The sequence below is a fragment of the Dermochelys coriacea genome, chromosome 1 (assembly GCF_009764565.3).
Source record: "Dermochelys coriacea isolate rDerCor1 chromosome 1, rDerCor1.pri.v4, whole genome shotgun sequence".
Classification (NCBI taxonomy): Eukaryota; Metazoa; Chordata; order Testudines; family Dermochelyidae; genus Dermochelys; species Dermochelys coriacea.
The window spans coordinates 175,259,580-175,274,692 of NC_050068.2; positions in this window are offsets into that span (position 1 = coordinate 175,259,580).

Consider the following 15,113-nt stretch of genomic DNA (forward strand, 5'->3'; position numbering starts at 1 on the left):
AAATGTTGAGTTTCAGAGTAGCAGCCGTGTTAGTCTGTATTCGCAAAAAGAAAAGGAGTACTTGTGGCACCTTAGAGACTAACAAATTTATTAGAGCATAAGCTTTTGTGAGATACAGCTCACTTCATCCGATGAAGTGAGCTGTAGCTCACGAAAGCTTATGCTCTAATAAATTTGTTAGTCTAAGGTGCCACAAGTACTCCTTTTCTTTTTATAAATGTTGAGTTCTTCTGTGTAGCCAGAAATAATTCTCTTCCTTGGACAAAACAGAAGTACTAAAGATTTCAGATATCTGAAATGTTCCTAGATCTGCTTATTGCCATGTTTCTCTCTCTCTAAAATGTTCCTCACTGCCTGCCTGAGAGAGCCAGTACTCTGATGATTGTCTTAAAACACTAGTCTTGTTTATAAAGGTTAGGTCATCCAATCAGGGAACAAAACGCATACCATATGATGCCTAAATAGCTAATTCCAAATATCCAGAACTTGAAGGAACTATTGCTGCAAACACTTCATTAAAACCGATAGTCCCAAATAGACTTGTAAAAACTATTTCACAAACAATTACAAATGACAAACAAATATATAAATAAGGTGATCAGTTCTTGGACAACTCATGAACAGAAAAAGAGGGGCAAAATCTGTTTAAGAAACCATTTGCAATGAATAACTAACATTACTATTTACAAAGTTAGAACCTTAATTCATTTTCAGGTTCATTGGGGTTAGCTTCTTTTTGTTTCTGAGTGAAATCCTGCTACCTCACTCATTTGAATATTATTATTAAGAATAATACTTAGTACTTACACAACATCATGCATTTTGTCCAAAGGTCTCAGAGAAGGATATCATTCTTTGCCTTCAGAATTCATCTCAAGGCCCACATGTACAAAAAAAATAAAATAATAAAAAAAAAGTCCTAATGGTTAGGCTCAGGAGCAGTTGGGAAAGTCATTTATTTAAATATTTAATTGCAAAGTTATATTATAAAATACATTCTATATGTCTCCCTCTTCCCATCTTTGTAGGGCCAGATTAATGCAACCAGGGACCTAGGTGCATGCAAAATGAGGCTCTCCATGACTCTGTCCCCACCCCTAGATGATCTGTGGTCCCTTCTGGCCTGAAATTATGAGTCTGTGTGTCTACACTGCAGTTAAACACCCATGTGTGGCCAGTGTCAGCTGCCTTGGGCTTGAGTCGCAGGGCTGTAAAACTGTTGTGTAGACCTTTGGGTTCAGGCTAGAACTCAGGCTCAAGGGGAGAAGGTCCCAGAGCTTGGCCTCCAAGCCAAGCCTGAATGTCTACTTTGCAATTTTGTGGTCCCGCAGCCCAAGTCCTGTGAGCCCAAGGCAGCTGACATGGGCCAGCTGCAGGTGTTTGAGTTTAGAAAAACCCTCTGTGACCCCACTCCTTGCTACCACGACCTCATGAGAGCTATCACGGAGACTGGCAGTGGAACACACACAGAGTCCTGAGCTATGGTGTTATTAGGGGCCTCCGAAACAATGTATTTCAGATTTAACAATCTATAAAAATAAATAAAACAGCTCATACCTCACGGAGCTATTGTTTCAGGCTGTCTGCAGACTCAGGCATACACCTCTGCAGTGATTACATTGGCCTCACCTAGTCAAGGTTTTTTCTGCATATGTGAGGTCTAAATTTTTTTTTCTTCTAATAAAAGCTGAGATTCTTATACCAGCTCTTGACTCCAGGAACTGGGGCCCTAGACTCATGCTTATGCCTTAATTCAAGCCTGCATCCTTCATGCATCACTTGTCTTTTCAGACTATAGGTTCTTTGGTTCAGGAACCACATCTACCAGTATATTTGTTCAGTACCTAAAACTACGGGGCCCTGATCTAGGCCTCTGGGTGCTACCATAATATTTAAACAAACAACATCCCCATGTCATGGATGATGACACTGAGGCACAGAAAGGTTTGAAAAACTTGCTGAGGGTCATGAACCAAGTTAGTGTCAGAGTTTCACCTTTAGCTTTCAAACGAGTTTAAGTCATAGCCCATGTTGAACCCATTGTGACTGTACAGTCTAGAGGTGACAAAATATTCATCATGGCACCACACCTGAGAGAAAGATTACAGGCTACACCCATAAGGGGTGAAGGCACAGAGCTACTCTTGCATTTTCCAGGAAGCATGAAGGCCTAAAAAGTTTCTAACTTAAAAGTGCTGCTGCAAAACAGGAATGGGAAGTCTCCCAGAAAACTGTAGCTACAACAGGCTACTTCCACTGGATTAAGTGGAAGCAGAAGATGCTCAGCACCTCACAAAAGGCACTCAGCACTTTGCTGGATCAAGCCCTTAATAGTCATATAATGAAACAATGTACTGTGATGCATACCAGCAAGGAGAAAGCTTTGGTACAATTTTCAATGATGCTTTCTGAAGACTGGTTCTGAAGACTCACGTTTCCAGATGGATCAAGGAACTAATTTTCAGATGCATTGCTCAAAAATGCCTTCAAAATAAAATGGACATTTTAAATAAATATGAACTGCCTGACCAGATTATGTAACCTCCAGATAGCATGTCTTCTGGCTACATTTCTGTAAAGCTACAGATAGTAGGCCCCTAAGAGTATGTCTACACAAAAAAGCTGTCCTGTGCCAACTGACTTGGCACGGGACACCTCTGTTGTGTAGACATACCCTTAGGAGGTAAGATTAATTCAGGCTCATAGGGCCTGGGCTGCGGGGCTGTTTCATTGCAGTGTAGACTTCTGGGCTTGAGCTGGAGTCATAGCTGTGGCACCCTTCCACCTCACAGGGGTCCTAGAACCCGGGTTCCAGCCCAAGCCTGGAAGTCTACACTGCAATAAAACCATCCTGGAGCCAGAGACGCAGAAGCTCAAGTCAGATGCATGGGCCAGCCGCGGGTATCTAGTTGCCAGAGATGCCCAAAGTTAGTTCAAAGTACACTGCATATACCCATCCCTATACATTTGTACACTTCTCCTGTATCAAGGGGAAGGTGAGAGAGTGTAGTATAGAGGTTAAGAATAGGACTAAGAGTCCTTGGCTCTATTCCTATGTTTTACACTATCTGGCCTACATTAGTCAAATCACATGGGCCCAGACCCTCAAAGATATTTAGGAGCCTAATTCCCATTGTCCACCTAGTACTGTATCCTGGCAATTGTCAGAGGCAGGATACTGTATTAGATAAACAATGGAAGTTTTTTGTACCTTCCTCTGAAGCACTCTATAGTCAACAATTTCAGAATAACCTGTTCAGAGGGGATGACCTTCTTAACTATCATCAGTTGGCCATCTGCATGACATACTCAAAGAACAGTGGGTATATCAATACTTACCTACCTCACAGGGACATTGGGAAGCTTAATTAAAATTTGTAAAGCGCTCTGGGGTCTTAAAATGAAAAGCACTATGTAAGTTCAAATAAAAAAAGAGTAGCAGTTAGAATTAACTTGCAGTCCATATTAATGACCCTCCATGTTCATCCGGAGGATTGATTTTGATATCACCACTTTGTAAATTAGAAGTAATTCCACTAAAGTCAACAATGGAGTTACACGAGTGTAAAACAGATGTGAGATCAGAATTAGTCCCATTAATTCTAATTATGGTCTGGAAGTGAGAGGGTACTGTGCGCAGGCTAAAAGGCTGTCATTCTATCAGACAGACATTCTTTTTCTGGAATTTAATTCTCACAAAAAATTAATGGTATTTATCTGAGAATTGATATTGCTAATCATTCACATTAACATGACTAGTTCTTTCTGTTCCTGATTTCTGCTTTTAACAAAAATCCAGAGAGAAACGTATTTAAGAGCTGGTGCAATGGTGGTATTTATCATACTCTGCTGTGAATCATTTCAACCCAACAAGTGTCACAAATAGAGGGGATTATTATTTACTTTTCTGACAGTGAAAACCACTTTTAATGGATTGAGAATCCCCATCAGGGCACAGCATTTGCTCTTGATTGAAGCAGGGAAATTCGAATAACCCCCCAAGGTTTAATAGCTGGTAAGACATCTGTAGGCAAAAGTAAGAGAAATGAGTTGATCAAGAAATAGCATCATGTTTCCAACATGTAGCAAAATGAGTGCCTCTTCACCATCTGTTATTTGTGCAAGCATTTTATTATGTAAATGTCCATATACACTGCATTTGAAACAAAGGAAAATGACTTCCACTAAAGTATGCTGATATTTCCAGGCTCTTGTGTGTGCCCTAAAAAAAGAAAAAGAAAAAAGAAGTGGCAGACAGGAAGTCTTGGATTCATCTAGTCCCTCCCAAAGAAACAGAAAGATTCAGTAGATAGGATTTTGTTTCCTACTCCTCATTAGCATATATAAAGTAGTAGCTGGAGAAGTATAAAACCTTGAACACTAAGATAAATCCAATGTGCTCAGATTAAGGGCAAGAGGCCCAAACAAGCAGATCGCCCTATATTTCTGCTCCATGATGGGCTTGGTGCATGTTTCAGACATTAAGGCATGAAATTGGTGTTGTTCAGTCTATTTAAATCTGGGACTCTGTCCTTGAAAATGAAAAGGGGCTGTCAATGGGCCCAAACCTGCAAGATGCTGAGCACACAAAACTCTCAGCACCCACTGCCTTTATTGAGAGCTGAAGGTAACACAGTACCTTGTAGGATTGGATCTTCTAATTGTCTTCAACACAAAGAGCATTGCTGTGGGGTAAGGGTGTGGAGGCAAGATGACATTATACTCCACATCCTGGTTCAAAAATGTCATTAAATTACCAATTTAAATTGAAATGTAATTATCGTAACTGGCATATTTTTGGCAGCTGTGATTAAAAAAATCCCTTAGCTAGACTATAGCAAGGGAACTCCCAGAGGAGTTCTGACACTGCTTCTTAATCAAAATCTGCAGAGACAAAAGCTTTCAGCTAATCTATGCCAAGCTATCTTGGACAGCATGGCATTGCCTGGAGCACCCTTCTGGTGGTATTTGAAACACCTGGTGCCCTTAAAAAATATGAGTGTGTAATTTTTCCTATTCTGTTTGTACCCATCTATCTACCCAGGGGGGCTGCTGCAGTGATAGGAGCATAACATGAATGTATGCCAAAAAACCCAACCCTAATACTTTCAGTAATTTGTTTACTCTATAGCACCCAGGTGGTTAACACACTTCATTGTGTATTTTATGTGGTTTAAATATAATTAAACTATCATTGCATTCATTGATTTAGTTTAAATCTTAATTTGATAATTGGAAAAAGTGTACATTCTAAGTGTGGAAGATTAATTGATATTTCAAGTGCACTTGAACAGAAGTAATTGAAGTCAATGCCAGACTTGATCAATTTGATGATTTAGAGGTGGTTGGTTACTTACTTTGTGGAATTTATACAATTTCTTACAGTTGGAGCTATGAGTTTTTCCTGACCTAATGATGATTAAGTGTTGAACTTTACCGATAGCCAACTGCTGCGCTATATTGATTAACTTGTTTTTATTAATATATGAAACTTTGTTGTGGTAGTTGGAACATATTTTATGGTAGAGCAGTAAATAGCTAGAGAAATCTGGATGTTAAAATATCCACTAACCACAATTCAGTGGATACTCCTCTTTTGATCATTCCATAACTTGCTATCTCCTTAAGGATACTTCTGAGAACTGCATGTACAGCAAAGCATATTCCTTTATTTCTGGAAATAGGTAATGGTGTGGATCACAGACACCGACTTACTCAGATGGCCCAAGCCCCACTCCCATTCCCACTCCACCTCCTGCTCCAAGCCCCCACCCTCATCCTACATCTTCCTACCCCCCACTCTTCCTCCACCCCGCCTCTTCCTGCCCCCAATCTTCCCCTCACCCCCAGCGCCTCCCATGGGAAAAAATGGTGGTTGCTGAGCACCCACTGGCAATCCCCCTCTCAGCACCTCTCCCTCCCCCAAGCACCTCCTGCCCACCAGTGCGCCCCGTAGATCAGCGCCTCCCTGTGCCTACCACCTGTTCTGGATCAGCTGTTTCATGGCATCAGGAAGCACTAGGGCAGAGAGGGGAGGAGCAAGGGCAAAGCTTGCTTGGGGGAGGGGACAGAGTTGGGGTGGGAAGAAGCAGTGTGGGGGTGGAACCTTGGGGGAAAGGGTGGAGTGGGGGCAGAGCCTGGGCAGAGCTGGGGGAAGAGCACCCCCTGGCAATTAGAAATGTGGGCCGCCCGCAGGTTGGAGGTGCTTTGGGGGAGAGGGAGGCACTGATTCTCAGGGCTGCCAGTGGGTGCTGAGCACCCATTATTTCTTTTCTGTGGGTGCGCCAACAAATTTGCCTGTTGTTCCACTTGAGCAGCATGATCAGAAGAGTAGACAGTCATGGTCTTAGGTCTCCACTTCAAGCGACTTGGTGTACAACAAATTATAAAATCAGTCCTGCAGTAGGTAAACGCAAGTTTGTAAGTAACTGATTGTTCCTTCATTCACCGTTCTGTATTGTATCACATACAGTCTGAAACAACACAAAATAATATGAAATAAACCAAGATCATATTATAATCTCCTTCCACACCCACCCTTTTCTCAAAAGTCTGGGAAAACAGATAGGCCTTGGAGCGTGCCCTGAAGGTCAAAAGATTTTGGCTGTATTTAATATATGTAGGAAAGGGAAAGGGAGCGGGAAAGGAAGGGAGTAAGATACACAACACACATTCTTTTGCATAAAAACTTGTTTCCACAATGTCTATTTTTATTTATCTGCACTCATTACAGGACTGAAGCTCTGTGAAATGTCTGATTTTTTTAAAAAAAACTGAACCCTGGACTACACTACAAGTTTAGGTCGAATTTAGCAGCGTTAGATCGATTTAACTCTGCACCCATCAACACAACAAAGCCATTTTTGTTGACTTAAAGGGCTCTTAAAATCAAATTTCTGTAATCCTCCCCAACAAGGGGATTAGCGCTGAAATAGACATCGCTGGATCGAACTTAGGGTAGTGTGGACACAATTCAACAGTATTGGCCTCTGGGAGCTATTCCAGAGTACACCATTGTGACCGCTCTGGGCAGTGCTTTCAACTCAGATGCACTAGCCAGATACCCAGGAAAAGCACCAGGAACTTTTGAATTTCATTTCCTTTTTGGCTAGCATAGCGAGCAGAGGTGACCATGCAGAGCTCATCAGCACAGGTGACCATGCAGTCCCAGAACTGCAAAAGAGCTCCAGCATGGACCGAACGGGAGGTACTGGATCTGATCGCTGTATGGGGAGATGAATCTGTGCTATCAAGACTCTGTTCCAAAAGACTAAATGCCAAAATATTTGAAAAAAATCTCCCAGGGCATGATGGACAGAGGCTATAACAGGGACCCACAGCAGTGCCATGTGAAAATTAAGGAGCTCAGGCAAGCCTATCAAAAAACCGAAGAGGCAAACGGCCACTCCGGGTCAGAGCCCAAGACATACCACTTCTATGATAAGCTGCATGCAATTCTAGGGGGTGCCCCTACCACTACCCCACCCCTGTCCATGGACACCTGCAAGGGAAGGGAGTCTCATGCAACAGGGATGAGGATTTTGGGGACGAGGAAGATGATGATGAGGAGGAGGAGGATAGTGCACAACAGGCAAGTGAAGAAACCGTTCTCTCTGACAGGCGGGAACTGTTTATCACCCTGAGCCAATACCCTCCCAACGCAGGCTCCTGGACCATGAAGCCAGAGAAGGCACTGGTGAGTGTACCTTTGTAAATATAATACACGGTTTAAAAGCAAACGCGTTTAATGATTAATTTGCCCTGAAGACTTGGGACGCATTCGCGGCCCGTACAGCTCTGGAAAAGTCTGTTAACGTGTCTGGAGATGGAGCGGAAATCCTCCAGGGACATTATTAAGGGGACATTCAGAGGTAGCCATCCCTGCTGTTAGCCACGCAGCGTGTGTGGGTGTGTGTGGTGGTGGGGGGGGCGGTTCATGCTGAGCTGTTAGTGTTTGGCTGGCAGGGATCTTCCCTGATACTAGTCACACGGTGGGAGGAAGGGTGAAGCGATCATCCCAGAGAATTGGGGGGAGGGTGTTAGTTGGGTTTGTGCTGCACGCTAACCCAAAAACCGCAGCCCCTCCTTTTAAATGGCCAACCCAATGGGTGCTTGGTATGGGAAAAGAGGGCACTTCTGTTTGAAATCATTCCAACATGTTATGAAGGTTGAAGAAGTTGAAAGACTGTGGCTTACCATGGCTGCCTGCAAGCCGAATTCTGTTGCCCGGCCCTGCGTGTGCAATCTCTTATGCCAAATTGGCAGGCCCTCAATATAAGAGGCAAAATGTGACCTTATACCAAAAGCACATGTGCTATGTTATGTTAACAGCTTGGTTCACCTTGAAAGAGAGTCTACCCATTGTTCTCTAAAATGTGTCTTTTTAAATACTACTCTCCCTTTTTTCCCCCTCCAGCAGCTGCAAATGTTTCAACTCTCCCCCTATCATCTCCATCCCAGAGGCTAGCACAGACAAGAAGGCAAACCCCCCCACCCCTCAAAAAAATACTCATGCTGAAATGTTCTGAGCTTAGGAAATCCTCCTGCACTGAAATAGCTCAGCAGAATGCATGGAGGCAGAGTCCAGAAAAAGCATAAAATGAACACAAGGACAAGCAAGATGAGAGGTAGCGGGAGCAAGAGGAGAGGAGGCAGGATGCAATACTGAGGCTTCTGGGGGAATCAAACTGATATGCTCTGGCATCTGGTAGAACTGCAGGGAAGGCAGCAGAAGCACAGACTGCCACTGTAGCTCCTGTGTAACCAACTGCCCTCCTCCCCAAGTTCCATAGCCTCCTCCAAATGCCCAAGAATGCGGTGTGAGGGTGGAGAAGCCTCCGGGCACCAAGCCACTCCACCTCAGAGAGCTGCCCAAACAGAAGGCTGGCATCAAATAAGTTTTGAAGTGCAGTGTTGCCTTGTCCTTCCCTTCTCCCCCACCCTTCCTGGGCTACCTTGGCAGTTATCCCCTATTTGTATGATGAATGTGAAGTAACAATGACTTTATTGCTTCTGCAAGTGGTGATCGAAGGGGAGAGGGTGGTTGGCTTACAGGGAAGTAGAGTGAACCAAGGGGGCAGGTTTTCATCAAGGAGAAACAAAACAGAACTGTCACACAGTACCCTAACCAGTCATGAAACTGGTTTTCAAAGCTTCTCTGATGTGCAGCGCGCCCTGCTGTGCTCTTCTAACCACCCTGGTGTCTGGCTGTGCATAATCAGCGGTCAGGTGATTTGCCTCAACGTTCCACCCCTCCATAAACATCTCACCCTTACTCTCAGAGATTGTGGAGCACACAGCAAGCAGCAATAACAGTGGGAACAGTGGTTTCGCTGAGGTCTAACTGAGTCAGTAAACTGCACCAGCATGCTTTTAAATGTCCAAATTCACATTCTACCACCATTCTGCACTTGCTCAGCCTATAGCTGAACAGCTCCTTACTACTGTCCAGGGTGCCTGTGTATGGCTTCATGAGCCATAGCATTAAGGGGGTAGGCTGGGGCCCCAAGGATAACTATAGGCATTTCAACATCCCCAATAGTTATTTTCTGATATGGGAAGTAAGTCCCTTCCTGCAGCTGTTGAAGCTGACCAGAGTTCCTGAAGACACGAGCGTCATATACCTTTCCTGCCATCCCATGTTGATGTCGGTGAAACCTCCCTTGTGATCCACCAGTGTTTGCAGCACCATTGAAAAAGTACCCCTTGCGTTTTACGTACTGGCTGCCAAGATGGTCCGGTCCCAAGATAGGGATGTGTTCTGTCTATTGCCCCACACAGTTTGGGAAATGTGCAGGTCATAGTGGATGGCTTTGCTGCAATGAGATTCACTGAGTCACTACCCTTGATAGCAGCAGCTCAGTGATTGCGCTGGCTACTTGGATCACAGCAGCTCCTATAGTAGATTTTCCCCACTCCAAATTGATTCCTGACTGACCGGTAGCTGTCTGGCATTGCAAGCTTCCAGAGGGCTATCACCACTTGCTTGTGAGCTGCTCTCATCTTGGTATTCTTGTGCTTCAGGGCAGGGGAAAGCAAGTCACAAAGTTCCATAGAAGTGCCCTTATGCATGCAAAAGTTTTGCAGCCACTGGGAATCATCCCAGACCTGCAACACTATGCGGTCCCCCACCAGTGTGTGCTTGTTTCCTGGACCCAGGATCGGTGTTCCATGGCATGAGCCTGCCCCATTGCCACAAAGATGTCCAAATTGCTGGGGCCCATACTTTGAGAAGTCTATGTCCATGTCCATGTCCTCATCACTCTTGTCACCGCGCTGCTGTTGCCTCCTCGCCTGCTTTTGCAGGTTCTGGTTCTGCACATTTTGCAGGATAATACGCAAGGTGTTTACAATGCTCATAACTGCTGCGGTGATCTGAGTGGGCTCCATGCTTGCTGTGGCATGGTGTCTGCAGGAGAGCAGAGTTGCAGCAGAAGCGGTGGAGGACGACGGTTAGCACCATGCACATTTCCCGAGGAAGAACACACGTAGCCGGGAGCCTGACATACAACACGGAGCAATTTGCTATTGAGAAGTGGTGGAGGACGACTGTTAGTAGTCCTACTGCACCACCTGCTGAAAGCAGTATGGCATCCGCGTGGAAAAAAGGCATGAAACAATTGTCTGCTGTTGCTTTCACGGAGGGAGGGGCGACTGATGACATACCCAAAACCACCCCCACAATGTTTTTGCCCCATCAGGCATTGGGAGCTTAACCCAGAATTCCAATGGGCGGTGGAGACTGTGGGAACTGTGGGATAGCTACCCACAGTGCAATGCTCTATAAGTCTATGCTAGCCACGGTAGTGAGGATGCACTCCGCCGACTTAATGCGCTTAGTGTGGACATGCACAATCGACTGTATAAAAATCTCTCTAAATATTGACTTCTATAATATTGACCAAATTTCATAGTGTAGACATACCCTGAGTGAGCACCAATATTTTCCTGAGGATGCATATATAGGATCAAGGGTAAAGCTAGTACATTTTTTCTAATATGCTCCCATCTAGAATACACAAATTTTTTTCACACAGAAATATATGAAGAAGCTGAATCCTAGCTTTAAGTGCAAAACTCAAACCTCTTAACTATGAACAGGCTTGGCAGAATTTGATTTTTATTTTTTCATAATTTTGACAAATATCAGTTATTTATAAGCATTGTTTAATTTTTTATCAATTTACATTTTCCGTTGTGCAAAATTATGGATTTTTAAAATTTGATTGATTTAATTTTTTTTTATAGTTGTGGGAAATTATGGGGGAGTGTCAGAGAATGCAGGGGGTTAGACAATTCTTGAACGATAGTAGATGCTGAGATTCAAAAAAAAATTACAACTTTATAACCGTAGTTAAAAACACAAATTGTCAAAATTCCATGTCAAAATGTAGTAAGAAAATATCTTTAAATCAAACTAAGTTATCAAGCAGCATTTTTCTTACTTTGCCTATCTTTACATTTTGACTATGATTCCTGGAAGTATTTCCCCCCCTCCATTGGTTTATGGGTGTATGATGGAACAGAGGCTTACCAACATTTTCCTATAAAAAGGAGCAGTTCCTCCAGCAGTACACCTATGGCCATGAAGCAATAGTGCAATCAGACCAAACCCCTGGGTTTGCATTCATGGCATGCATTTGTAAATGGATTGTTAAAACAAGTTTAAAAAAAAAAAAGTGCATCAAAGAATGTGGAGGGACTTTTTATACACTACAAGAATTTTAAACTGGACATTTCAGCAGCTAGCAGAGCATTGATGGACAAACTACGGTTTGAGTCAGCAAGCGTGCAAAGTTGGCCAAGGGACTCACTGCAGAGAGGCACAGAAAGTGATGTGCAGAGGTAAGTTGCTTACTGGAACAAACCAGATGTTGCTCAATCTATGTCCCAAGGTGGCTGCACCAAGAGCTATGGCCTAACTTGTCTTACAAACCTGGTATTACATGATTTTTTTTTCTCCCTACAAAGACTGGAACACCTAGAACTGGAAAGACAATATAAAACCATTAACTATGCTAGCGACACGTGCAGTGTTTCACAATCTTAGTTAACAGTCACTTGTGTTGTTTCAAAGCTATTTTACAATTGGAGCCTGTTACAAAACAAGGACACTAACTCTGTAACAATCTTGAAAGCACATACATTTCCTTACTACTTAGGTACCCTCTTTCAGGAAATGGGTCAATTTGGTCCATCACCCAAGAGATTATCTGTGCATTTCTTATCTGATCTTTTCTCAGCTGTCAGCTTTCAGTTCAGCTATTGTTCACAACAGGAAATGACACTGCAAACATAGGTGGAACAAAGGAAGACATGACTATAGTCTCTTCCTAGTGCAGTAACAAGTGACTCAAATTGCTGAGAAATAGGATACAAAGTTGCTTCTCTAAGATAGGTACTTGATGTCATGAAGAAGACTCACGTGGCTATCCCCTGGACTTCAGTCTTCACCTTTCCTAGTGTCTTTGGCTTTCAAGAAGCCATGTGCCGAAGGAGACAAAACTGTTTTATCTCATTTCTCCTATGTGGTCCAAATTGATTTGTCTTTTTGGATATACTGGTGTGAACCAATCAATCAGATGGATGACCTATACTTCTGCCAAAAATTCAAAAAGTCAAATTAAAATGAGAGTTGTTCTCTCTCACAAACCAAACAGGGAAGGAGACATTGCTTTTGAGTTTTAGCAACTGGGACTGGAATTTTCCAGCCAGTGACAATTTGCTTCAGCATGTCAAATGCTTGCTGTTGGGGACCTGCCCAGTCTCACGCAATATCCTGCCATGTAAGCTGACAAATGGGCTCCACTACTATAGCCAGGTGTGGACAGAACTTGGACAGAAAATGTACCATTCCTATGAACCACTATACCCTTTTCACATCCATTGGGGCTGGCATGTCCGAGTGTCATGATATGCTTTCAGTCCCTCTGCTGTGAGCGGATGTCCAATGTATGTCACCACATGCTATTTGATTCGCATTGTTTCTGGGGTGAGTTTTATGTTCTTGTCCCTGCGTTTCTGTAGAAAAGCAGGTAATTTTCTGCCATTGTCTCATTCAGCTTCTGTATCATTATTCCCTTCATCTGCAATGAGGATATCAGTAGCAATTATTTTCACCCTTCCAGTGCTTGGGTGAGTCTTCTCTGGAAGACGTGTGGCGCTGGCCTTATGTTCATCAGCATGTGCAGCCATCTGTACCGACCAATTGATCTTTCAAAGTTTGTCAGCATGCTGACCCTACATCCAGGCTTATGTGCCAGAACCATTTCCTCACATCAGACTGTAAATATTCAGGCTTTGGAAAGTTCTGGCAAGATGCCATCAGTTGTGGGCAGAGCATACTGGCATCTTTTCGATGCCTGGTTCAGTGGCTGTGGCTATGCATCCGTAGAAATGCATAATTTGCTTGATGGCTTCTTTGCTACCATCACCACGATGCTTACACAGGCTGTGCTGGTCTCTACAGATGCTATGATGTCCCTGCTCAGCAGACTTTCAAGCTCTTTGTTTACTAGATTACATAATGCCATGGAATTTGCTTTCCTGGTAAGCACAGAGGCCCCACTGTGGGATCTACTTCCAGTTGCAGCTTTCCTTCAAGGCAACTCGTCGCGTTTGAGAACATTTCCATATGCTTTCAAAACTTTCTCCATTATACATGGTACTCTCCCTTTTGTTTCTTGCACTGCAGTTATAAAAATTCTCATGCTTTGCAGTGAGCAGACCCATGGCATGTATCACGGTATTCCCCAAGAAGGGTCGGTGGTGCTTACTGTCTAGCACCATGAACTTCAGTTGTTACCATTTGTTATTTTTTTGGGATAGTTACTATGAGGGCATATTTTCCTTTGGGCTGCATTTTGATGTCATTGTACATTATTAGATTGTGCCTGCTCTTTGTAATGTGTGCGTTCAAGTCCAATTTACTCTGAGGAATCACATTCCAGGAGGTCCTACTATCCAGCTGAAATTGCAAAGGGCAATTCCTAATACCATTGTTGCAAGCATGGAAGTTATCTTTCATTGCTTTCCTGTCCTGACAGCCTGAACCAGATATGCTCTCCGTGTTTCATTAGCAAAGAGTGAAGCTTTATGCAGGTTAAGCTGTATAGGTGGAACTTCTTAGAACCTCATGCACCACTCTGTCCATATGTTTGAGTTGCTTCCAGCCTAGCTCCCCATGTTCCCTGTTCCACTGATGTCTTCTCAAGAACAGCCTCTTCAAGGAACATAGGCCTCCTGACTCTAGTTCTACTAGTCATAATACCGAAATAATAATTCATTCCCCACCTGACATTTTAGTCAGTCATCTCCTAAAATCAAATTTGAAGAAAAAAAAAAGTACATGTGTCAGTTTACTCAAGTGAGTAAGCCCATTAATTTCAGTGGGGGCAGGAGCAGGTTCCCTAAGTGAGAAAAAAAAAATCAATATATCCACATAAAGTCAGAGCAATTGGGCTTTATGTTAGTGAAGTACAAGTGCTCTAGGGGCCATGAATTCCAATCCTCCCAAAAATGGGGCCAGGAGAAAGGGCTGTCAGTCTGTCTGTGGCCATTACAATGATTTACAGTCTGAAGTAACTGCTGCAACCATTCAGCATTGTATTGCAGCCACCAGATTCCCATAAATGCAGTTTCAACAAATGTCTCAGGAGCATCACAGATTGGCGACTACCATACCAGCTGCCAAAGATTCCTTCCAAGGCCTATGGTTAACCAATGTGGGGGTAGGGCTTAGAGGTGCTAAAGACATTTGCTGGCTGTAATGGTGCAAGACTCACCACCGTGGGGCCTCCTGCTGACCGTCCTGGGAATTAGCTCTTGGCCCTTCCAGTCCACCTTCAGTTGGTGGTATCATGCCTACTGTCACTGCTGTCTCCACTCTTTGGACCCACATCGCTCCCTGGACCACAACGTCCTTGTCTGGGCATGGTCCTCCGGCTGTGCTCCCACTCTGGTATCTCCCCCCTTCTGGGGGACCAGCAGTCCTTAGAGCCACCACTTGCCCCAGTGAGCAACTGCAGCCCAAGGTTCAGCCCCTCACCCCAGGGGCAAAGTGCAGTCTGGGTACCAGCCACTCTCCTCATTTGCAAGTGGGTTGCAAGTTGGGG